Raw genomic sequence first — 25,046 nt, 5'->3', positions numbered from 1 at the left:
AGACAGACCCGGCCTCGGCGCGGTGTCGGTGGCGGTGGCGGGACCCGGCCCCCAGCCAGACAGCACCGACTCTCTCCCTCCCTCCCTCCTGTCAGCCGGCGGGGATCCCCAGCGAGCCGGGGAGGAGCCGCGGCGGCCGCCAGACAGGCTGCAAGTCCTGAGAAGGCGAAAGGGGGGCGGGGAGCTCCGGGAGCCCGGTGGCAGGTCCCTCTTAAAGAGCCACGCCGCGCCGTGTCGCGCCACCCGGAGTGCTGCCCCTCCCCCGCAGCCCGCAGGGCCGGTGGCCGAACTGCACGGTGGGCGGTCCCGCTCGCCCACCTAGGGGCTGCTGCAGGTGAGTGCCGCCGGCCGCGGTCTCTGCGTCTGGCCGGAGTTCACCTCTGAGCAGAGCCGGGAGGAGGGGGCGGGCAAAGGACCGGGATGCCCGCCAGCCAGCGCCGGCGACCGCTGCCCTGCCAGCCCTGGCGTCCCCGAGACCCGCGCACCAGGTCTGCGAGGCAGTGCCGCGGGTGGGCGCCGAGGGCGGCCGGGGACGCTTGGCCATCCTCGGAGCGCTCGGCTGGCAGAGTCTTGCCGACCGGGACCCGGTGTTGTAGAGTGTCCCGCTGAAGCTGCTTCATCCAGCAGTGCCCAGTGGTCCGGGTGGGCGCCGCGGGGGTGCGTGCCCCAGGCGGCGACGCTCCTAGGCCTGTGTGCGAACTACTGCAGTCGTGGGGGGGTTGGAGGTCAGCAGCGAGAAGGCGGCGCGGGAGCCTCCCCCTGCACCTTGCGCCCCGGCTCTAGGGCTCCAGGGTTCCCAGCCTTCAGACTGTCTCCCCGGGTCCCCCCACTCCCGCCTCCCGCGCTCTTTGACGTCGGCCGCGGGCTGCCCGGGGCTCCTGGCATTGGTTGGCAAAGTCGATTGTCTGGGGCGGCTGCTGTTACACTTAGGCTGGATCTCCGGGCCGGGAGGAAGCAGGCGTGTGTTGAATTTCTCTTTGACCCTCACGGTGGAATAAACAGGAAGCGAAGAGCACCCAGCTGGGCCCTGCACTTGCCTTTGTTGTGGGCTCTGCACTCCACAGGCTGGAGGAGGCTTCCCGGGACCCCTGCCCGGCGTGCCGTCTGGGCACGGCTGGGGGCGCGCCCTGTGAGTACGCTGCTAGGAGACAGTAGGCTCTCTGTGCGTTAACTCGCTGTGGTGCCACAGAGAGCATTTGCTTGCTTGTTTTTAAACTTTTGTCTGTCTTTCTTTCTTTTTTTAATTGGAGGGTTCTTGGTGTGCAGAGGTTTCAGGACTACAGGGGTGCATGGTGGGTGGGCGTCGTTCCAAGAGCCCACACCAGGCGTGTCTGTTCCGGGTTACCTGGAGAGTCATTGCATTGGCCAGTCAGGACAGCAAGAAACTCGTTAAAACAAGTGGGGCTTCCTAGTTTCTGCCCCAGTACAGGAGTGATTGCTGAGTGTCAGTGGCCACATCAGTCAGCAAAGTGTTCTGTTTTTCCACAAAGACTCTTAATGAGCTAGAACGGATTATTTTGATTGGCTTTTCTTTTCCTCTGTGTGTTTTCTTTGTTTTTTTTTCTCCCTTCTTTTCTAATTATTTTGCCACCTTGCCATCCCTGAAACGCCTCACTAAAAGTTAGAATTAATTATGACTGTGATATTTATTGGTGACCGTCTGTGTGTTCACACTGGGGTGTGACGCTCAAGAACCGTGTTAGAGGTGGACCCAGGTAGAGATGGTGAGTCCTGCTGGACCTTCAAAGTAGAGTGCTGGAGAGGGGAGGTAATGTTCCCCAGCAGCTGGCTTTCCTAGGATGCTGAGGTCCTGACTTTCAGTCCTAGCACCAGGTACAAGAAGCAGGGTCCTATGCTGGGTTAGCACTACCAAACTCACTTATCATGGCTCTTTCTATTAGTTCGGGTGTCCCCATACTTTATCCTCCTACCTCTAATTATCCCGGGCCTTCAGGACTGTGTGTTGGTTTTCATGGAAGGTTCTATGAAGTATACACACGCCAAGCCAGGCCTGCATTTTGTATGAGAGAAGCTACAGTCTTCGAGTGTAAATTCGGCTCACTGGCATCGTGACTCTGCCTTTGCACATTCCTTTTGGAATATAGAATATATGTTCTGTGAAGGAGCGATGTAAAATTTGAATCATGACATGGACAATGAATGGGTCTGAATATTATTCATATGTATTTATTGAAATTTAGTATTTGTTTCCATCCCTGTGGAAGTTTAATTCTTTAAGAGACAACTTTACTATGAATGTAGAACACAGTTAAGAATTGGATCCGGGACTGTAAGTGTCAGTAAAGGGATTACTGCAATGGAATTGTAGCTACCATTCCCCTTGTTTAAACAACAACAACAACAACAACAACAACAACAACAACTCCTACAACAACAAAGCCCTCTAGTGTCTTAGCGTTCCACTCTGACCCCTGTAAGAGTTCACTGCCCATGTCTCTGGCTCCAGTTCCTGTAAGTTTGTATTTGTGTTGGAGCAGACTCTTGCCAGCAGGTAGTTACGGCTATCTTTGAGTCCTTTAGGGTGCTTGCTTTTCACGACCACGATCCCGCAATGGCGCCCAGCCAATGCCAGGTGCCTCTTGAGTGATTCCGTGGCCATCCGTTGGCATATCATTGGAGGCTCCACAGTCCTTTCCCCACCGTTCACCGTTAGAATATAGACATCCATAGGCAAATATTTGTTTTCCCCCAACTGCTAACTGTTCTAAGAAGAGTTTTCTTGCCTGGCCTGTTGAGAGCAGGGAGCCGTCTGCAGAGGTGTCTACAGCTTGGGTCAGTGCTGTTGTCTTGCTTGACTTAGCAGCCTGGCAGAGCAGCCCTGTAGCTCATGGGTCACTGTCTGTTTCTTTATCCGGGTTGCTGGAGGGGTGGATTCCTCACCTGGCAGGGAAGCAAAGAGAAGAAAGGATGACTTTTGCTCCCTGTGGGTAGTTTCTGGCTGGCTGGTAAGTAAAGACCCCCAAACTCTGGATCCCTGTGCATGTACCCCACATTGTCAGTCACTTTATAGTGGCATGTAGGATGGTCCTATGTCATCATATAAAGCCAAAACCGGTAGGATTCTGAGCAGGAATACCCGAAAGCGTGTAGACTGGTTAAATCTTTATAGAACCCCTGGTCATGTCTCCTCTTTTTTTTCTACTGTATCTGGGCTTGTGGAGTCTCCAGCATACGTGTCTCCTTTGGGGTCAGAGTTGAAAGTGACAGCAGAGAAGTAACAGGAGTGTAGCATTTTTTTTTAAAGTTTATTAAAATATAAAAGTTTCCATTTTCGCCCCTCCTCCCAGGAGTGTAGCATTTTAACCTGGAAAATGTTGGCGTTACTCAACATGATTCGTGTGGACATGGGTAGTAGCTGTTGGTAGTGGCCAACTGCGGTGTTCCCATGTTTTCCTTCCCTCCTCTCGGTTCCCCCATCTGTCCTTGGCTCACTTGTTCTCTGTGCCCTTAGTCCTTTTTGGTAGAAAAATCTCTCAGAAGCCATTATTTCTCTGGTGTCAAAGTTACTTTCTGCCAGCATGGGCTGTGTTAAATATGAATTACATCTTGACCTATATTATGAGTGTACGCGGGAAGTGAATTGTGAGTGAGTTTTAAAATAAGAAAACAGGGCCTGGGGAGATGGCTCAGTCAGTCAGATGTTTGACACGCAAGCACCAGGACCTGAGTTAAGAACCCTGGTGCCCATGTAGAAGCCAGTGTTGAAGGTTCAGAGATGAGCAGATCCTTGGAGCTTGCTAACCAGCCAGTCTAGATGGCTTGGTGAGCTCCAGGTTCAATGAAAGGACCCTGACTCAAAAAATACAGTGGAGAGAGATTGAAAAAGACCTGATGTTGACCTCTGGCCAGCACATGCGTGTGTACACACATAAACACTTACACATGCATGCCCCTACCCCACAAAATAGGAACAAGAATTCTGCATACTATTTGAATTTTATAACCCCAAGACCTACCACTTTCGGGGGAGATGTGTGTGTGTGTGTGTGTGTGTGTGTGTGTGTGTGTGTGTGTGTGTGTATGTGTGTGTATGGACACATGCGTGTGTGCACGTGGCTCATGTGTACATGTATGCCATTGCTTGTGTTCATGTTTGGCAACAAAAGGAAATAAGCAAGCACCTGGTACTGTTCATGGCTATGGATTCTATTGGGTTCAAATTTCCAATTAATATTGGTTTTCCTCTGTTGCAGGAAGACTTGAGAATAAGGTCTGTTTTGATCCATATCCATTTGATTTAAATATGAATTGCTTTTCTTTGAATTCCTCCTAAAAATGGTACTTTGGCCTTTTTAAGCTGTTTTGTGAGGACGTTTCTCTCCACCGAGCTTGTTTTCCAGTTCGGTCTTGGAAATTATGAAGAATGTAGCTGTAATTTCTCCCTTGATTGGCAGCCGAGAGCTTTCCTGGACAAAAATAAGGCTCCACTGTGCCAAATGGTTGACTTTTCTAGAATAAAAACTCTGAAGGGTATGCAAGAAGTCTTCTGGTTAATATATTGGCATTCCCAGAACCCACTAAAACCCTGACAGCCTGCCAGCTTCCACTTAAGGAGGACGCAGAATGTCTGGCTCCAATTCCCACGAGTGGAGCGAGGTGGGGGCTGGATGTCCACACCCTTTATTAATTTTTAATGACGATATTTTTGTTTGGCAGATTTTTCTTCAGTACCCCCGCACCCTCACAGCTGACCCCATATTGCCCCCACCCCCGACCCCATTCATTTGTTTACTTGGTATTGGGAAACCGGTGAGGCAGTGGAGATCACTGACAGGTCACTTCTGACTGCGTGGGTTCTTTGGTGGCTGATTTTCTTTCTTGTTCTCCTTTAGTTTTTAAAAAGGGAAGAGAGAGATGGGACAGAAAAGATAACAACTATTTTTTTTTTTAAAATGATGCTTTGTTGTCTGTTGGGGAAAGAGGAGCATTTATGAAACTTTTAAGTTTGTCAGACAGTTTATATGACAGTGCAAGTTGGTGCTTGCCAAGCTCCAGACAGATTGTTAATGTTACATGACAGGGATAAATAAATTACTGCTGTCTGCACCACGCTTGCACTGCAAACCCACTGTGCAGCCCAGCTGGCTATGTGCTGCTCCTGAGGCCTGGAGGAAGGGTGCAGCTGCCCAGAAGGCCTTGCCCGCTGCCCGGAGTGCTGGAACTTGGTTGAGAGGTGGAAAGGGTGTGCCTCTCACCGCTTTTGGGTTGTTCAGCAGAATCTGCTTAACAAATCTCGGTCCCTCTTTACTCTGTTTTTTACTAGGCTGTCCGTCGCTGTCTCCATCTTGGTCTACAGCCATGTTCTTCTTCCCAGGAAAGTGAAGCACTCATAGCTGCTCAGAGCCCGAGGTCTTCTGTAGCCGTGTTCCAAGCTGTTTACAGTTGTGTTCTTTATGCAGGTACAGACACCAAGAACAAATTGCCTGCTGTTGATGGGTGTACGCTGTCCGGGAGGGGGTTGGGTGGCACTCCTTGGGCATAATGTACTTTTATCATGGCAGTTTGGCGACTCAGCTGGCAGAGTGACAGGTGTAATGAACTTAATGGTCTCGCTCTAGTTGTTAGTGGACACACGGCTCATATTACAAAGCCACCTCATATGTGGAGCCCCAGCCAAGTGATTTGCAATTCTGCTTGCAGATAGGACTCCAGGCCTGCCTTATTAAGTGACATTAAGGTCAGGAATTGGGTGGCTGTGAGAAACATGTGTGTGCCCTTAGCCACCTTGCTTCTGACTGCCCTGGAGCGTCTCTTCAAAGCCTTACTTTGAAGAGGAAACAACCCATCCCATCCACTCTGGCTGGCCCTTCCTTCTCACAGGGTGTGGTGGGGACCCTTTGGTGTGTGTGGACTTCCTGCCCTTGGGGTTTGCAGAACGCAGGCTTCCTGCCAAACTGCTGGTTCCTGTGTGCTTGCGGGCCACTTCTCTCCAGATATAGGCAGTTACTGGGGAGGCATAACTGAGCATTGTTTCTATTGTGTGTGGCCCCAGGGTCTGGCACCCTGTGCGCTGAGTTGGGGTGGCAATTTCTGTAGTAGAATCTCACTGTCTAAGGCCAGAGGACTGTTTTCTGAAAGGCTCCTTGAACCTGGGCAGACCTGTATGGACCCTGACACTCAGTCAGAGCACAGTGGCAGGAATGCCACTTATGGGCACGTGTTCTCTGCTGGATGCTCTTCTTAGAGTTGCACATGTATCGGCTAATGTGATCTTTACAGAAGCTCTGTGACCCACACAGCTGACATTCACATTGCACAGACCCAAGTCAAGAAGTTATCCAAAGTCATCAAAATGGTGAACAAAACAAAACAAACAAAAAACCCCACACAAACAAACAAACAAACAAACAAAAACTGGAGTCCTGAATAGCTCGGTCTGGCTAAGAGATGTGTGGCTTTGATACTTTGGAAAAGGGCTACACAGACAGGTCACACGTTCTTCTTCAGAGGCCATATGAGTTTGAGAAGGAATAGGTGCTGTAAACAGAGACTGCGCGTTTGTTTCCCGGACACCGAGACATGAATAATCACATAGAAACCATATTAATTACAACACTGTTTGACCAATGGCTCAGGTATATTTCTAGCTACCTCTTATATCTTTTTTTATTGATTTCATTGAGCTCTACATTTTTCTTTGCTCTCCTCCCTTCCTCTCCTCTCCCCTTCAACCCTCTCCCATGTTCCCCATGCTCCAATTTACTCAAGAGATTTTGTCTTTTTCTATTTCCCATGTAGATTAGATCTATGTATGTCTCTCTTAGGGTACTCATTGTTGTCTAGATTCTCTGGGATTGTGATTTGTAGGCTGGTTTTCTTTGCTTTATGTTTAAAAACTACTTATGAGTGAGTACATATGATATTTGTCTTTCTGTATCTGGGTTACCTCACTCAGTATAATGTTTTCTAGGTCTATCCATTTGCCTGTAAATTTCAAGATGCTGTTATTTTTTTCTGCTGTGTAGTACTCCAATGTGTAAATGTACCACATTTTCCTTATCCATTCTTTGGTCAAGGGGCATTTAGGTTGTTTCCAGGTTCTGGCTATGACAAACAATGCTGCTATGAACATAGTTGAGCACATGTCCTTGTGGCATGATTGAGCATCTTTTGGATATATACCCGAAAGTGGTATTGCTGGGTCTTGAGGAAGACTGTTTCCTAATTTTCTGAGAAATTACCACACTGATATCCAAAGGGGCTGTACCAGCTTGCATTCCCACCAGTGTGGAAGTGTTTCCTTTACCCCACAACCTCTCCAGCATAAATTGTCATCAGTGTTTTTGATCTTGGCCATTCTTACAGGTGTGATATGGAATCTCAGAGTTGTTTTAATTTGCATTTGTCTGATGACTGAGGATGTTGCTAGCTCTTATATCTTAAATTAGCCTGTTTCTATTAATCTGTGTATCATCAAAAGGGTGTGGCTTACTGGTAAGGTTCTGGCATCTATCTCCTTTGGCAGCTACATGGTGTCTCTCTGACTCCACCTTCTTTCTCCCTGCATTTAGTTTAGTTTTGCTGCCTACCTATATTCTGCCCTGCCATAGGCCAAAAAAGATTCTTTGCTAACCAATGGTAATAAAACATGTTCACAGTATAAAGAGAGGAATCCCACATCAGAGTGCCATTTCTCTACTTGTCTCTGTGTATGCCTCAGTAAGATTCTAGCCAGCTAGCAAGCTCAGGGCCCTCCCATCTACCCCCCCCCGATGTTTACCTCTCCCCCTGTTCTGATTCCACTCTCTGCTCTCAGGTCTGTGGTGAGAGCCTCAGTTCTGAGAACCGGACCACCAGCAGCTTGTGTTTGTTAGTTTACACCTTCAGTTCCTTGAAAGAAAGGCGAAGTACAAACAAGTAGAGTGCTTTTTCACATCCTTCAAAACTATGCGTTCCTCTTTCCACAGTGGGCTGGAGAAGCCTGACTGCCCACTTCCTAGGGATAAAACAGGCCCACAGAAGAGTGTGTGGGGTGGAGGGGAGCCTGGAAGACTTCAAAGTGTCTCTTCAGGATCATGGAGCACCACACTTCTCCCTTTGGCTCACATATGAAGAAATTTGAAAACACATCTCGAAGATTCTGGACTTGGCACCGCAGGGCATCAATTAGCCACACAGAGATACGCATATACTCCTTGCGAACACTTGTGCCTCTTGGGACCCACACAGAGTCCATGTAGGTTTGAGATTCTAGGAAGAGGTAAGATCTGAGAGATGCATAGAAAATTGGGCCCTTATTTTGTTTGGGGACCTTCTCATGGCCATAGGACAGCAAAGGACAGCTTGTAAGCTCAATATCTAGCAAACACTTCTTTGGGGCTATTGTCTGGATTGTGTGCCATCTCCTCTACAAATATGTATCACGGCGCCACTCCTTGACTCCACATGTTGGAGCTTTTGTTGGGGTGGCCCACAGGCTGGTCTGGAAAGTTCTGTTTGGGGAGATGAGGTCTCTCAATGACTGTCTTGGTCTAGGTTCTGTCTTCCTTGTATCTGTAACACTGTGGGTACCCAGAACTTGGGCCTGTCCAAGTATAGCTGTATCTGTTAATAGCTGGGCAGAAATAAGATGTTTTCCTCCTGTTCATTTACTACTGAAAATAGGAAATACAGAAAGAAAGAAGGAAAAGAAAATTTATCGAAATTACCCATGGCTGTACCATATCTAGAGTTGATCAGTATAAGCAGTTTAGTTGATTCTGTTCAGTTTATTGACTGTGTATAAACTTATATATAGAATCTTATCGATTGGTTGTAAGATCACATACAAAATTTATATATTCTTTTATTTTGAACATTGTATTCAACCATGAGCATTTTAATGTGGTTTAAATATTGTTCTAAAATATTTCTTATGATGAGTATATACGATTCGCCCTTAGGAATCTTTTAGAAAATATTTTTGATATTAGATATGTGTGTCTGTTTGTGGGTATGTTCCCAAATGTGCAGGGGCCCTTGAAGTCCAGAAGAAGGTGACAGTTGATTCCTTGAGCTGGAGTTACAGGAGGTTGTGAGCCAACCTACTTGGGCTCTAGAAACTGAACTTGGGTCCTTTGCAGGGCAATACTTGCAGTTCAATGCCAAGCTGATTAAGCGGTTGCTTCTCTGTGCTACATGTTTGTGTCCTCCGCTGAGGCATGTCATGTTCTCTGTACTCGTACATTTCAACGAAGGTCCCAACCCCTCCAGACCTGTATGCCACCCAACAAAGCCTTGCCTCCCACGCCGTTCGCTCCTAAATCTTGAGAGAAATGAAAATAATTTTAGTGGGGTCTGTTTAATAAAAGTCAGTCTTTTATAGAAAAGCTATAGATGCAGACTGTTTGAAGCAGTTGGAGGATGCAGGAAGAGGGGATCACTCTTCCAGGGCTGGTTGTAATTAGTGTGCTGTAGTTATCTTCATAGGCACCTTCATTCCTGAGGTGGGGGAACTTGTGTACAGTGCAAGGCGTTCATCTGTTCCGTGGGTGTGTGTTGGGGGCATGACTCAGTACACAGTACCTGGCAGACAGTCGGCAGGGTCCATGGGATTCTGTAAGCAGTTCTGCTTTGAGGGAAGCCTTCATAGCAGTGTTCGACAGGGGTGCAGGCATGGTAAGGACAGATTGCAATGCAGCTAGGTGGCCGTCTGTTCCTGGAGTCACTCTGCACCATCTGCCTGAGCTTTGACTCTCAGGACAGGTTCTTCTGTGTGAGGCCCAGTGAGTGCCATGTCCTTCCCGATGTATATACCTGCTCTCATGGGAGTGGGCAGTGTGCGTACTACCAAGATCTTAGTGATGGAGTCTCATTAATGGGGTGATGGCCGTTCCAGAGACCTGGCTACTACAGGCCCTTGGCATGTTCTGGAGCCCATGGTGGTTCTGTGTCTTCAAATGATACCACATTTTGGTAGATGTGGTTGCCGTGAAGCTGTGTGCTGGATAGGTATGAGAACATTTACTCAGTATCCAAGCGTCTGAAGGTTACATGGGTTGTAACCTTCCCCGTGTACAGCTGCCTGGAGCTGCTTTTTATTTGTTTGTCCTTAGTTTCTGGCTCACTCATGCACAGTGATTGGCTGCCTGGGTGCCTTTTGGATGTGTTAGCTGCAGGATGTCCAAGGTGGCATTGACTCTCAGTTGGCTTGGCTGGATGTTTGCTTTTCTGCAGCTTTGGCTATTAAAATTGTTGCCCCACCCTAATCATGCTTAGCTTTTGTCTTATTGGTGTTTGGACTATGACACAATCTTTTTTAAAAAATTCTAAATTAGTGGTGTGGTTCTGTGTTTTAAATATTTTTCATCTGAAAAGAATTTTTTTAAAAAAACATGTATATAATGTGTTGTCTAGTTTTATGTCAACCTGACACAGGCTAGAGTCATTTGAAAGGAGGGAAACTCAGCTGAAAAAAAATGTCCCCAAAGATCTGGCTATAGGGCATTTTCTTAATTAGTGATTGATGGGGGAGAGCCCACCCCATTGTGGATGGCACTATCCCTGGGCTGGTGGTCCTGGCTTCTATAAGAAAGCAGTTTGAGCAAGCCATGATGAACAGGCCAGTAAGCAGCACCCCTCTGTGGCCTCTACTTCAACTTCTGTCTCTAGGTTTCTGCCCTATTTGAGTTCCTGTCCTGACTTCCTTCAGTGATGGACTATGGATGTGGAAGTGTAAGCCAAAACAAACATTTTCCTGTACTGTAGGAGAAGGCTGCTTGTTTGTTTCCTGGATGCCCAGAACCTGAAATAACCACACAGAAACTTTTTTTTTATTAATTAAATCACTGCTTGGCCCATTAACTCTAGCTTCTTATTGGCTAACTCTTACACATTAATTTAACCCATCTCCATTAATCTGTGTATCACCACGTGGCTGTGGCTTACTGGCTAAAGTTTCAGCATCTGTCTCCAGAGGGCTACATAGCTTCTCTCTAACTCTGCCTTCCCTTCTTCTAGCATTCAGCCTTGTTTTCCCTGCCTACCTCTACTCCTTGCAAAGGCCCAAGACAGTTTCTTTATTAACCAATGGTATTCACAGCATACAGAGGGGAACTCCTCATCACTCTACAACTAGGCTTTTGGTTGTGGTGTTTTATCATAGCAGTAGTAACCTTAACTAAGACATACAGTTATAATTAGTTTTGCATAGAGCATCAATTCAAGAAAACCATGTTTTTGTTTGTTTGTTTATTTGTTTGCTTTTTTTTTTAGTCAGGGTTTCTCTGTCACCTTTGTTGCCCTGGAACTCACTCTGTAAACCAGGCTGGCCTCAAACTCACAGAGATCCATCTGCTTCTGCCCCCTGAGTGCATTAAAGGCCACCACACTTGGCTGTACCAAGTTTTTAAAATCTGGGCACACTTAGATAACTAAGGGTCCTGTCCTGACCGAGAAGGCTGTCCCTGCCTGGTCCCTGAGGAAGCTGAGCTGGTACAGGGATTTGAGCGTAAGCCTTGGGGTAACTGCCCTCCCACAGTACCTGTGGAAGGACCGAGCAGGCCTGTGACTCAGGATCCCCATAGGTCGTATCACTGGGGGTCACTGTCACCTGTTTCTCCTCCAGCCGTCCCTCTCGTCTCCCTAGATTGCTTGGAGACTTTGTCAGCCCAGAACGTTTCTAGACGCCATCCCTCACTCTGCTGATCTCCAGCGTAACTAGTTGCCCCTTTCTTACATTTTGGGAGGACAAAATGAGATAAGGGCGTGTGTAACCATTTGGGAGGGGTCCATTACCATACACACTGCTTCCTAAATGGACGCCATTAAGCCAAATATGAAGTGTGTGTGTAGTGCCTGCCCGGAACTGGAGTGTGGTAAGAGGCCCAGTTCATGCTCTTTGGGGACTTAGAGACTATGAGAAAAATGGAATATGATATAAGAAGCAACTGGCAAACAAGGGCTCTTCCATGAGCAGACTTATAATCAAGTCTCGTTTCAGAAAAGCATCCTACATGGCGGAGAGAGAGGCCGCTAGGCCCAAAGGGTAGCGGTGCAGGGGCTTCCTCAGCCCACCTTTTGCTCACTCTCTTTCCTCCTAGAGCTCATATGCAGTCCAAGCCCTAGGTTCTGAGTGCAAATACCGAAAGACGCAGGTCTGTTCCCCCACTGTCAGAAGACAGGTGTGCACAGCCCCACTGGAGGAGAGAGGGGAGGCTTTCTGTGGACTTTGGAGAATGGAGGGAGATTTTAGGAGGGTCTAAAGGTTTGTGTTCTGACTGTGTCCCTCGCCTCCACTTCCCACCGCCCTGTTCACACCTATAGTCCCCAGTGTGACAGTATCGAAGAGTCGGAGCTTTCAGGAGGCCATGAAGCCAGCACTGGGGACACGGAGTAAGACAGAGCTGACCGCACAGCCGTGTGGCTACATGTCGGGGAGGTCGATGTGTCTGTCTGTGTCACAGATACATGACAGTGCTCACAGCTCGTGAAACTTCAGAGTTTAAAGTTTAAATTATTTGTTAGTATTTTTTTTTTTCTTAGAGTTTCTGGGAAACAAACTCGTGCTCTCTAGTAAGCACTACGGTACCTACACCCCCAGCTCCTATGTCTGTAGCTTTTTTGTGCCAACAACTCAAAATCCATGTTTGTTTCACCACGTGGACCCTTAAGGGCCCCTTTTCCAAGTTTTGTTTGGAGGGTCGCAAGGGGCCGGTAGCTTAGGTGACACGAAAGACTAATGCATTATTGACCCAGAGAAACTGTCTTCAAAATATTGGGATTATTTACTCATGTTTGGAGCATGGACGCTGTTTTAGTTCCTAAGAATGGGGCCTTTTAGTTTAGTAAGTTAATTCCCTGTGTTCGATGTGCACAGAGCCCAGGGAGCGAAATAACATTTCTTTAACTGGCTTCTCGGTTAAGATGCAAGGGTCTTAAATTTCAGACACTTGTGGGTCATCGTGCTCAAGACAGAGTGAAACCGTGGTAGGATGCAGCCCAGCATTGGAACAAAGTCTCCCTGGGATAGATTGGGCACGAGGGGTCCTGACAGGTTTTGTAGTTGAAGGATGGGCCAGTTCTCAAAGGCAAAAACAGGGTGAGGAATTTTGTTGGAAGACTGTAAACAAGAACAAGGGTACACATTTGGTTAGCATCAGCCATGGCTAGCATTTTATGATCATTGTCTTGTTGTGTCATGGTGCTGGGCTGTGGATGCCCCCCATCCCTGCCCGCCCATTGAGAAAGAAAAGCAAGCCTGCTGTATGCTCACTGTATTGGCCAGCTTTCTGTTGCTATGACAAAGATCTGCCATCATTGGTCCATAAAGAGAAAAGAGTCATTTTGTCTCATGGTTTTAGACCTTCCTGGTCTCTTTGGTGGAGGCTTGTGGAGAGGAGGTGCGCCATGGCGGGGGTTGGGGATTGGGGTGGGAGGAGTCATGTTGCAGAACAAAACAGCTCATGTCCTGACCAGAACGTGAAAGCAAAGAGGATGTTGTCCTACTATGGCTTTAGAAGGCAAACCCTCAAGGACCTAGAGACATTCCACCTGCGGAGGGCTATTCCATTTCACTACACTGCCACTCTGACACCCAAGCTTTCGGGAGGGAGCATTCAGTACAGTCATTAGAGCCCCTTTGGCCGATTGTCATTGCTGATTGTTCGCACTGTGGGTTGGGGCTTGACCACTGTTGTTTAGTAATTCCTTTTAGTTCGCAGTTCGATAAATGATTAAATCTCATACTCATTCGGTTCCCACAGGAAGCCAGATCCATCACTTTCATGTGGGAATAATAATGCCTTCTGTTTGCAAGACATTTCTAACTTTTTAAAGCTTTTCACAAATGGCTTTATGGAGCAAATAATTAGTAAGGTGTACATTGAAGTATAATTAATAAATTTGTTACTTCTATAATCAATGTGCCTTTCAGCTGAGAGCGGAATTCAACTTTTTTTTTTTTAAATTTTAATGTTGCAAAGCCAAATTGGAAGGCAATCTCCTGTTACTGTCCAAGCCATACAGCAAGCTGTTTTCCTGAGGACCATAGAGTCTGAGGAATTACAGTTGGTGGCAGGGCGGGCACATGATATCTGCAATTTTGAGAGGTTAGGATAAAGTACTAGAAATTAAATTTGCAAGTATATGTAGTTAAACCCGCAAGAGTACAGGGGTCGGACCGTGAAGCCCTCCGGGAGGGGGGGGTGGAGAACAGAGACACCCTGCTGCAAATGTGAGCTGGGGGTACACAGCAAGCTCTCGTGTCTTTTCACAGTAAACAAGTGTTTTCTGGGGGAATCCATGGCTCTTCAAGGGCCTCAGAGAAGCACTGCAGGTTCTGACCAACTTGCAGACTCGTCCTGCTGCTGGCCGTCAAGTGGGAACTGGGCTGTCCAGCCCTTCTTGGGTCTGTGTTCCATTCACGGGGACTTCCGTCCACAGTCTAACCTCTTCCCTGTGACCCCCAACATAGTTTTGGCTTCTGTCTTGGTACAGGGTGTTCAGCTGGGGATCCAAGTTGACTTCAGCTTTGTTTCTTCCCTTTTGGCCAAAACTGCTTCTGTGCCTTGTCCCGGTTGCCTGTGGTGTGGCCCCGGCCGCTGAGCCAGTCCTGGCAGAACTGGCTGATGCATCCTTGTTCCTGGTCATCTACTTACTGTTGTGTGTGGTGACTCTTTTCTGGCTCTGCCGAGTGTCCCGAGCCCCTTCTTGTGTTCCAGGTGTAAGCCTTTCATACTGATGATTATGTTCACTTCCACAGTTTTCTGTCTTCTCCCTGGAAGCCCCAGGAAAAGTTGTGTCTGGTGCATGAGCGTCTGTAGCTGCGGGGACGTCGACAGCAGACTCCACCCTGTCTCTGAAGCTGATAATAAGGACCAAAAGCTGGCACGTCTGCTGGTTTTCCTCGGGTCAGTCCCTCTTAGTTTCCCAGGAGAACAGCAGTGACAGGCGCTTGCTCTTCTTAACAGTGCTTGAGGTCACCGGTCAATAGTTTAGGTGGCAAATGAAGTGTTTTCTGATCTCTGGTAATTAGCTTGTGTGATCAATACATGCTAAATAACTCTGCAGAGGACTTTTCTTGTAGTTACGCACAGCGAGTTGGTAGAGGACTTGCAATAACATGGCAGGGTCCCTGATGAAGGGGTCGCCCTGCAGGAAAACTGTAGATGAAACACACTCTTTGCATTTGCTTAGAAACCGGGCATGGGTTGCCTCAATAGATAACTCATTATGTTGTCTGTCACTCAAATATACTGTCTGCCATTGGAAGACATAGCGGTGACTGTGATCCATGAAGCTTACTTTCTCGTCTATTGTTGCTAGGCTATGGTAAGACATCAAGTGCGAGGGGCGGGGGGCATTTCTTCTTGTTCCTGGAGGTGTTACAAAGGGATATCTTGCCGGGGAAAGAATTTAAGAACTATTCTTGAAAGCAGGCTGGAGAATTTAGCACACTCTTGTTTGAAGCAGATTCCTTCTAGGACCTGGTTGTCATTTCCGGTGTCATTTAAGATAACATTGTCTAGGCAAGACTATCTTTGGGCATTGGCTGTGAACCCTGCCAGCGAGGCAAAGTTGGTGCCATAGTCAGGAGGGAACCAGGGCCCCACCTCATTTGAATGTGGAGAGATTTCTAGACGGAAGCAGAATCCTTTCGCTGTTGTTGGGAGTGGTTAGGTTTTTACATAAGGGAGCTTGCCCTGATTTTCAGGCTCAGAGCTCTTATCCCAAGATGCCTACTGGGCAGTTTCATTTCCAAGCGTCTCAGTCAGAGTGTAGAAAAATGAACCGGGGTGGGGGTGTGGCTCAGTGGTAAAGCCCTTGCCAATAATTATCAAGGCCATAGGTCTGGTCCCCAGCACCATAAAAGGAAGGAAGAAAGGAAGAAAGGAGAGAAGGAGGGAAGGAGGGAAGGAGGAAAAAATGGAAGGAAAAATTAAAAAAGTACTCTCACTTCCAACTATATGGAGGTACTTCTTGCTCTCTTTCCTGTTCATCATTGTCCCCTTCAGGCCCTGTATGTTCACTAATGTCCCTTTGGTCTTCTCCCTAATGTCCTTTAGTCTCTTGCTGTCTCGTTTTGATCGCTGGCAATTCCGCCTGCCCAGTGATTCAGGCCTCACATCTGGCATCTTTAATCTATCATATAGTCCAGCCTTTGAATAAATCTTGTTGTTTATCTGTAAATGTATCCCAGACCACACTACCCTTTAGGGTGCTCCCTGTGTGCGCTCCACCTGGAGTCTGACGCCTCCCTTCACAGATCCTCACAAGGAGTTCCTATCCCAGGCCTCTGTGTTCTCCCTGCCTGAAACATGATGCACTGTGTTCTCAAGATGCACGAGTGTTCCTGACCTGATTAAGGCCTTTGGTTGGCTGTCCTGCCTTGGTCGGATGGCCTCCCCACTGTGATTTTTCCTGTCTATGGCATTCTGTTAGAGCTGGAAGGTATCCCTTCCGAGAAAGCACTTGAGAGCAGACAGATCACTGCCCTGTCCACTGTCCAGTAGCAATGAAGTATTATTAGTTACATGGACAAGTGGGCACGGGAGCTAGGGGGCCTTGTTTGGCAGGGCCCAGAGAAGTCCAAGACTCAGGGCTTGCTGAGGCTCTGGGGCTCAGGCAGAGCAGTTCATGGGCTTCTGTCTGTGTGTTGATGCCTAGGTGGCTGCCAGGGGTGGGTGCAAGGCCATCTCACCTCTGTTCCTGTGGGTTAGGTCAACTCTCAATGCAAACAGGAAGTTCTGATGGAAGGGGTAAAGTACGGGAACAGGCTTGGGGGCATGTCACTCAACGCTCTCACCCCCCTTCCCAGGGCTAAGTTCCTACTTACCTACACTATTCTCCCCTCAGGATTGGAGCTGAACTTAGGACTTCATCCGTGTTAGGCAAGCCTTCTTCCACTGAGCTCCACTCCTGATCTCTACATTAAATTCTTGTTTTACTCTTTCCCCCACAAAATAGCTGCCTTCTACAACTCAGGAGAAGCAATTGTTTTCTATACCACCTCTAGCCCTCCTTTTAACTCTTTCAGTCTTAAATCCCTAGCTGCATAAATTACAGGTGAATTAAATATTGCTATATGTTTAGAGCAAATTCATCGAGCTGTAAACTAGAAGTAGATTTATGAATGTTCTACAAATCATCTTATGAAGGTGTGTGCTTTTTCTCTACATTCTCTGTTGCTAGGAGAAGCTCAAAGTGGAGACGGTTCAGGTCTAGGAATCTCTGTTGCTCTCTTTCCAAAGCAGACCAAGCATTTGACTGTTTCCTGGAAGTGTGACGCACTTCCAAAGTCAGACTGTGCTTTTATTCTGGTATTGCAGGTGAATTTCTGAGTTCAATTATTTTGTTGAACTCAGACAAAATCAACATAGTGATTGTGAAAATCGGTTCTCTTGTGGAACAAGGGGACAAGGGCCCAAGAGGGATGAGTTCCAAGGAGCAGCAGTTTCTCTCCACTGGTGTTTTCAACCTGTGTGTAATCGTCCACAGCACCAAACGTTTACCTTGAGAAAAGTGGCCATAGGCAAGGCGATTTCTTCCTCTGTTCACTCGGCACACACGGGCAGTCTTGCCTGGAGCAGGGAAGGCCTGAACAAAGGCTGAACAGCCGTCCTTACCTTTCCTGAGAATCTGGTTTGAATTGTACCTCCTCACCCCCAATCCACAGACCCCCAAAGACAGACTGAAAGGAAATATACAGAAACATTAAAAATAGATGCCTTGAAGTATGGTGCTAAGGGTGATCTAAAAAAATTTCTTTTTTAAAAATATGATCTTGTGTTTCTGTTTTTATAATGAGAACATTCCCAGTAACGGGTGTGGAACTGAAAGCCAGTTTCTGAAAAAAATGTGGAAAACAGTTAGATGTGTATCTTTTTAAGTATTTTGGAGGCAGGGATGAAGTTGCTATGGGGACAGAAAGTTACTTTCCACAGAATGATTCCATCTGTCCCCGTCTTGCTCCTGGAGCCAAGCCGGGCAGTCCTCTGTGGGACAGAGTTTGTTATTAGATGGGCAAACAGTTACACGTCTAAATTACTATTCCATCCTTCCCCTGAGATCACCATCTAGTTTTGATCTAGCGATGGGGAAAGGTCTCCAGTCCTTTTTCTGCGCTGACGCTTCGCATGCCATGGTCACCTGTGTGGTTTGATAGGCAGGTCTGCAGTCTGGAAGGCTTTGCCTCTGCCGTGGGAAGTGCAGCTTGTCCAGGATGGTCCACAGAGTCCTGTTCCCTCATCTGGAAAGTGGGGGTGGAGTGGGGTGGGTGATGACCTTTGCATACCTCATAGCATGACCGTGACAGAAGATGACCACGAGACAGAAGGATGAGGACCAAGCGTTCCCCTTGTCCAATAGTGCTGTGCCCACTTTCTCCTGTGATCCGACTGGAGGGCTCCAGGACATGCTCAGAACTGGGCTATCTGTACATGAGGCTGCTGTTCACCTGCCTGATACCAAGGGAGGCTTCCCACGGAGAGTGGACGTGCAGACAGTGACTGCCGGCATGCCAGTCTCTTATCACCTTGGGGGCAGAGGTGGTGTGTTTGCTTCTGTCTCTATAGCCAAATGAAACCCTGGTTAATAGGAAAAGCAGTTAGAAGATGTCCAAGGATCATGGGGTCTTGTTTCTTGCTCTATGTCCATATAGCACGAACAACTCAAGGTCCAGGCTCTCAGTGAACACTGTTACATCATTAACCTGTGCCAGACACCGTTTTCACATAAGCCCCCTGGTCTCAGTTTCCCCACTGAGAATCCCAATCATGCTTCCATTACTAACTAGCTGTTTTTATGCATTATTTACTTTGATTCATGTAATTAATTTATTGGATTAGGAAGTGTCATGAAGTTGTTTTGCTTATTTTTCAAATGGAGAAATAAGGTCTAGAGAGTTTTCTCAATTGGCCGGCTATTAAGATCTCGTTTGTACAATGAGAGGCTGGGCAGGGCCTGGTGACTCCTTGGGCCCCTCCTTGAGTTAAGTGATTGTGTCTTCAAGGATCCTATTCTGTGAGGCTGATTGCAAAGGAAACCGCACAATAAGCATGGTTCTCATACCATCCCTGCGTGCCACGGGCTTGCTCTGAGGAATTACCCAACATTCCAGGAGCTGCTGGGCGCTGTGGATTCTAACAGCAGGGTTCAGATGGCCTGCCCTTGTCCAGGTGAAGACATCAGGTCAGGCCTGAAGTGAGACAGAGTTCTCTGACTGGATGGAAGTTGTCTGTCATGAAAGGAGGCGGAAGAAATTCTCAAAAATGTCACTGTTGAATTTGTGTCCTTTATGTGTTACCTCTAGTTGGTGTTTCCTTACTTAGCTCAACCGGAAGAGTATTGGACTTTCCCATGCTGTACGGACTTTTTCCCCCTGAACGTGAAGTACTTTGGGATGGAACAAAAGCAAAACATTGCCTATTGTAAGCTGAATTTTTTTCTTCCCAGAAAAAGGGCGAACAGGTGAGAAGACACGTAGATGTTGAACCAGGTACATCCCAGCTCTGAGAAGCAGAGTCTGAGGGAAAAGAGTTTAGACCTTACCTGTCTGGCCTCACACTTCTGTGAAGTGTGTGGCAACCATGTACTGTTTATGAGGAACCAAGAGAGATTGCATACAATGATGCCCGGGAGGGGCCTGCACGCCACAGCTGCAGCATGAATGGTGGCTGCCTGGTGTTTAGCTCAGTTGATAAAACTGAGCCCTGGGTGAGTCTTAGGAGGCACACTGTGACCAGTACCCGCAGGCCTTAGCCTCTGCGTTGGCTGTGAGGAGTTGCGGAGTTTCTCATCAGAACCTTGCCATGAAGATGGCTGCCGGCGTCTGTGCTGGGGCATTTTGTGTTCTAGACTGGGTCAGGCACTGGCTGCTCGTAGTGTGGACTCAGAGAACTGGAAATGGTCACCTAGTGAGTTTAGCCTCCTGAGCGCAGGGATCTGAAGGAAGAGCATTGAAGGGGCCACTTGGAAGTTTAAACATTCTCCATTTTCATCTAAGCCCGTATAGGGATTTCATTAGCTCTAAATGAGTTTGCCTGAATAGCTCCCTTTAAATTCTAATTAGCTAGCGAGTGAGCTAGTACGAGTTCTGATTAATCAGAATGAGTTACAGGTAGTAATGATTAGTGTCTTCAAGCAAATGAAAGTCCTGGTTACTTGGCCTGGAGAGACTTCCAGTGGTCTAAGGAAGGCTCTATCGTCTTCCACACTCCATCCTCTACCTTATTGAAGCCCTCACTGGGCACTGCAGGGCCTGGGGACAGGATAAAGACGCCCTCGCTGTCTTAGGTGGTCCTGGGGGGAACAGAGTTCAGAGATGGTTGCTAGCTGGACTTTATTCCTGCACACCTGGAGGGTACCCCGTGCTGTGCTTCCTTCATGGGGTCGATATCTATGACATCACACCATGGAGCTAGAGGAAGTGTGTGTGTACCCATCTCACCAGGGCCAGCCTCATCAGGCTCCTGGGACTGGGACCCCCTGGCAATGTGCTGATCTATGCAACCCATCCCATGCCAGTCAGCAGGGACCTTACTCCCACTCGGTCCATGAAGTAGATTCACAAGTATAGAAATATTTATTTGATTTTGCTTTGTTTTGGAATGGACTTTAGACAAACTCATTGCTTCATGACGAGAATTTTGGAAAAGCCAACATGTCATCTCTGGACAAATCTGACTGGAGCTGTTTTGCAAAGGGTCGTGGGTTCACTTACAGGTGGAACAGTCAGGATGTCCTCTGTCCCACTAAATGTCCAGCTCATTGCTTAAGCAGGCGCTGCCACCTTTCTGCTGTCCCCTCGTGTGCCCTTCACTGCTCTGGTCTTTCCTGGGACCCTTGTGGCCTTTCTGGGGCTTCTCTCTACTGGGAGGTGCTGTTCCCACCCCTAGGTATTCTAAGAGAGTACTGGCTTCTGTTTTCTCTGAGTGTGCTCATAGTGTATGCGTGCATGCATTCATGTGCCCATGTGTGCTGAATATGTGCACAGATGCATGTGTGCCTGCACATGTATACAGGTCTCCAGGTGCCATTGCTTTCCTTCTTTAGAGGACAGCTTACTTAAATTTTTAAAATTAAGTTCTTTGAGAACTATATACATACATACATACATATATATACACACACACATATGTATATATCTCTCTATATATTTTATCATATTCTTTATATTCCTCCAACTCCCAGATGCTTTTCCTCTCTATCCAATTTCATATTCTCTCTGTTAAAAAAAAAACCTGTACTAAAACCAACCAACCAACCAAACAAACAAAAAATCCCACAAAAAGTATGGCTTCCGATTTGTTGGCCAGCTGCTCCTGAGCATGGGGTCTGGAGTATGGTTGGTACACATATACTCAGTGTCACTCCTTTGAAGAAAGCTGATCTTCCCTCTTCCAGCAGCTGTCAGTTAATAGCTTCCTGTGAGGGGCGGGTCTCTGTGCCCACTTCCTCTCCTCTGTATTGTAATTTTCTCTGGCTTCAGCTTGCTCAGGTCTTGTGCAAGGGTTACTACAGCTGCTGAGGGGTCACAGGCGCGTGTCTGCCCGGTTGTGTCTGGAAAGAATGGTTTCCTTGAAGTCACCCACCACCTCCCTCCTCAGATCCCCTAAAGAGAGAGAGGTGTGATAGCGACATACCGCTCAGGGCTGAGCTCTTCAGAGTCTCTCGCTCTCTGCACATTGGCGCCATTGCTTTCTGACTGTGACGCTGCCTGCCTTCCCCCGTCAGCCACAAGGACTGAGCAATCAGCGGTTACACTGTCAGCGTTCCTATTGCTAGCGCCCGACTCGGTTCCTGCTGCCTGGCGGGTAATTGCTGAGTGTGTGGATAAGTGGGCTCACAACAGCAGCTCTCAGGGGATAACGGCACACTGTGTTCTAGTCTCATGCTCGTCTAGGAAAGAACTGACTGAGTTTCATGATGTTCGTGTCTGCTGGTACCTCCAGGGATGCTCGCTTCCAAAAGCCCGAAGATGCTCCAAACTCAGCCCTGATCCTGATGCTTGCTTCCCTGTCATCGTCTGTGTCTACCCAAAAGTTCAGTGTCCTCCCGTGGTGACCTTCTGCACGCTTTAGCAATTCTGAAATTCATCATTACTTTGAAGAAGAACAAAAACAAAAGCAAAAAGCCCCCCCCGTGTTTGCACTTGGAGACTTGAGATGGGGCAGAGATGCTGAAAGCCGCTGCTTATGGCCATGGTGAACAGTTTCATCACTTCCCCCTCCTGGCAGGGTTCTGGTGACACAACAGGGGTGCCCCGTCTAATCACAGTACTTTAGGGTGTCCCTTCAGTAGTAAGGCCCTGCCGCCCTGGCGCCTGCTCCCATCGTCCCTCACAGCTGAACATCTGGATGCCACTTTCACAAGGACCTTGGGGAAGAGCAGTCGGTACCCTCCAGCCTGAGCCAGATGGCTACTGTAGTGTCAGCTGCTACTTACATGCTAACTCACATGCTTCAGGGTCACCACTGGGTGGGTTTCTTTGTCACCAATTTCAGTCTGTTTGCTTCTTTGTGCAATCCACTTCCTTCCAGGTGGTTCGAGGAAAACTACTGAAGTTCGCCTATCAGCGCAGTAGTAAAACACTTCAGGGCAAATGGGAACCAATGAGCTGAACAGGTGCTTTGGTCTGATGAGGTATGTCCCTTACAGCCTCATGTATTTGAACAAGAGGTCCCTGCTTGGTGGTGCGGTTTCGGAAGATTATAGAACCTTTAGGGGGAAGGGCCTGTTGGAGGAATTGCATCACTGGAGGTGGGCTTTGACAGTTTATAGCCTGGTCAACACTCCCTGTTTTCTCTTTCTGCTGTGTGTGTGTGTGTGTGTGTGTGTGTGTGTGTGTGAAGTGTGGTCTCCCTGCTTCCTGTGTGTGTCTCTCATACTCCTGCTGCCAGGCCTTCCCCTGCCATGATGGACTGTATGTCCCCTGGAACCCTTTGTCTGCTGGAAGTTGCCTTTGCCGGGTGTTCTGTTCCAGCGGCAGGAAAGTAACCGTGACAACACGGCTTGGTGACACAAAGGAAGTCCTTTGGATGCGCTGACCTCTTAGAACCACTTATTGTTATGTGTCCAGGGAAGTTCATCAAAGCAATTCTGCTTCGTGTTTGCACTTCTCCCTAGTAGGAAACTTCAGGCCACGGCCACGCCAGCCACCAGACTGCTGGCTTTGCTGGCTTTCCTCTCCCATTGGTAAAGGGACTTGGTTCCGGAAGCTTGCAAAGAGGCTTTTAATCCTTAGGGACATTTTGATTTTAGGCCTGGAGCTGCATTCAGGTAATTAGTAGCATCTAATTAGGGTAGGGCAGCCGAGCTTTATAGATTTTGTCCTGGTAGGAAAAACTACCTGCAAATACTTACTAATGGTCTTCATTACAGAGGTGACTTTTTAGATTATTATGGAGATTGATAAACCTTTACTCTTTAACGTGGTGTGGACTCTGCATAGTATACAGAAAAAGAAACAAGAAACACTGACAAAGTTGTAGTTCTTTACTTACTTTCTACCAAAAGTCATTTCCAAGCAGTTATTAAAATCATCGGCAGCAGCTTTGGCCTCCCACACAGCTCTGACACCGCCCCCCCCCCCCCCCCCCCCTTGCCCCAGCCTAGTTTATTTCGGCTGTTAAGCAATTAGCACCGAGGTTGGAGCTAAACAATTTCCCTGTCTTGCTGATTGGGAGCTTTTGATAGGGATCCTCTCTTAGGCGGTGTTTTTGGTGCATCTGGGATCTACTACCTTTGTTGCTTTTCTTCTCGTTCTGCACCCCTGGGCTGTCTTTCATTTTGTGCCTGTCCCCCTCTCTCCAGCACCTCTTCCCCACTGTTCTTGTTTCCCCAGTCAGATCATGTATTCATGGAGAGCACTTGTGTCACTGGGGTGTCAGGGTAGGGCCCCCAGAAACAAGAGGTGGGGAAGTACGCGTTCTCTCCCCCTCCTACTTGGGGCTCTTAACCTTGGGCACATAAATAACTTCGATGAGGTGGACATAATAGCATGTCTCAAACTGCGGCAAGGAATGATGAGACAAGATCTCTGTCAGCGTGTGTCCCTAGCCACCCTTCCCTCCTGCCTATCTATTCCGTCATTTATCTTTCAACCTATCACTTAATTTCCAAACTTAAATTAATGTTAAAATAAAGGTCCTTGTTTTTGCTTTTTTGTTTTTTTTCTCTTACCTGTCTATGATTTTCTTTGTGCTTTGTAATCGCTAATTGACCTTTGAAATCTTTGAGCATATTTATTGATCCACATAGATTGATGTGGTGGTTAATATTATACTCATTTACATCCGCAAGTGTGGTCACCAGAGGCTTTGGTGTCTCCTTCTCCCTTCCCTAGCGTGCAGATTGACAGACAGACAGACAGACAGACAGACAGACAGACACACACACACACACACACTCACACACTCTACCTCTAGCACATCTTCTGAATATTTCTATGTGGAGTTTGAGCTTTTGGCAGAGTTTATGGACTGACAGACCACATGACTGAACACATGGTTGGAATTTCTGTCTTTAAGGACAGACAGAATTGCTCATTTGAAAGTGCAATTTAACACATAGTGAGAAAAACGTGCATCACACACCTCAATAGCAACTCGACTAGGCCTGTTGGGGGAAGCAGACAAGCTCCAATGAACATGTGAATGACCCATCTGTGGTCCATGTAGCTTAGTTGGGACATGCCCTCTCATACACATGAGATTCTGAGAAGGTGGAGGGACTGATTCTGGTATCCTGAGTCTCCTTTTGGAGAAGTGGAGGATTCATTTTTCTCTTTGGGAGCTGTGAGTTAATGCATGAGGGAAACAGATAAGCATCCTTGGAGTGACTAGTGTGTGCATTGTGGAGTGAGTAGGGGTGGTTCTGAGTCGAAAGGAGCTCAAAGAGGGGCTACCTGGCTCGTGAGGGTGTCCCCAGGACTGCCTACAAGTCCTACTATTCACGAGAACCTATTCATTACAGAAATAAAGGAAGATAACACAAGCAGGAGGGGAGACTTTCTTCATACATTGGGTGTACGTTATGCCAATGTTAGGGGTCGCCAGCAGGTTTTGCTGAGTTTATTACAGCATAAAACCCTACTCCAACTAATGAAT

The 25,046-nt window shown here is 47.6% G+C and overlaps 1 protein-coding gene across 1 annotated transcript in view; it reads left to right on the top strand.

Annotated features, from left to right (window-relative positions):
- The first annotated feature begins 1,003 nt into the window (after positions 1-1,003).
- The window catches only part of Ldlrad4 (low density lipoprotein receptor class A domain containing 4), a 320,979-nt gene continuing 296,936 nt past the window's right edge, over positions 1,004-25,046 (top strand). The window contains exon 1 of the mRNA XM_087895936.1: positions 1,004-1,129. The gene's annotated coding sequence lies outside the window, so the exon portion shown is untranslated. The remainder of the gene's footprint in view (positions 1,130-25,046) is intronic.

This window comes from Myodes glareolus, chromosome 13, assembly GCF_982192425.1.
Source record: "Myodes glareolus chromosome 13, mMyoGla1.1, whole genome shotgun sequence".
Taxonomy (NCBI): Eukaryota; Metazoa; Chordata; class Mammalia; order Rodentia; family Cricetidae; genus Myodes; species Myodes glareolus.
The sequence above is the reverse complement of the archived record's forward strand: the minus strand, read 5'-3'. Positions and strand labels throughout refer to the sequence as shown.